Source organism: Formica exsecta, unplaced genomic scaffold (genome assembly GCF_003651465.1).
Source record: "Formica exsecta isolate Colony F162 unplaced genomic scaffold, ASM365146v1 scaffold1227, whole genome shotgun sequence".
NCBI classification, from domain to species: domain Eukaryota; kingdom Metazoa; phylum Arthropoda; class Insecta; order Hymenoptera; family Formicidae; genus Formica; species Formica exsecta.
In genome coordinates this window covers 24,755-25,799 of record NW_021848563.1, presented here as the reverse complement: position 1 = coordinate 25,799, position 1,045 = coordinate 24,755, and positions in this window count along the sequence as shown.

The window sequence follows — 1,045 nt, the reverse complement described above, 5'->3', positions numbered from 1 at the left end:
GCTAGAAAATCTGTTTTAGAAAATAAAGGATACAAATACAAGTTCGTTATCGCTTCGCTTATCCACGGCAGCGGCGCGAAAAAGACGGGCGCGGGTCGCGTAACATCGATTATGCGAGTCACGGACGATAGAGTCGATAACGTTCATTGGGACGATCCGAACGAATTAGTGGATAAGTCTCACATACACGGAAAAGGATAAATTAACATACAAGAGTATATTGTTAACAACGAACGCTCATAAACGCGACCATGACGCTAGAAAATCTGTTTTAGGAAATAAGGGATACAAATACAAGTTCGTTATTGCTCCGCTTATCCATGGCAGCGGCGCGAAAAAGATGGGCGCGGGTCGTGTACCGTCAACCATGCGAGTCATGAACGATAGAATCGATTACGTTCATTGGGACGATCCAAACGAATTAGTGGATCGTCTGCGATTGCTGGACGCTTCGCGTCGAGCCGGCAACAACGCTCACAAAAACGAGATTCTATTGATAATCGAGGAGCTTCGCGAAACGGGAGCGATCGTAGAAATCGAACCGTTGCATCGACGATCGTCGCAGTCGTGCGCGGGATTCGCGATGTCCGTGAGCAAATTCGGTACGCCTCTAAAAAACCGCGGCTACGACGCGAGAACCGGAAGACTACGTCCGGCTATCGAGTCTCTGCGAAATTACGTGCGCGATAACGCGCTGTGTCTAAGCTCTTCCATTGAGTACGACGCGAGGGAGCGCAAGATAAAACGTCTGGCTAAGCCGGAGGAGGACTGATTGAGTCGCAATTGAGAAAAGACGCGGACGAGGCAGGGAAAGGCGTCATTCTACTATTCAAGAGAAGAGAATTATGAGCGCCGAAAAACGAAGATTAGTCGAGGAGTTGCACGCGTCCGCGAGAAGAAACTTCCCGTGTCGTCGCGTCGCAATACGCGGGTACGACGACCTATGGCAGGCGGATGTGGTCGAGATGCGTCCTTACATGAGACTTAACAAAGGCCACAACTACATACTCACCGTTATCGACGCATTAAGCAAATACGCTTGGGC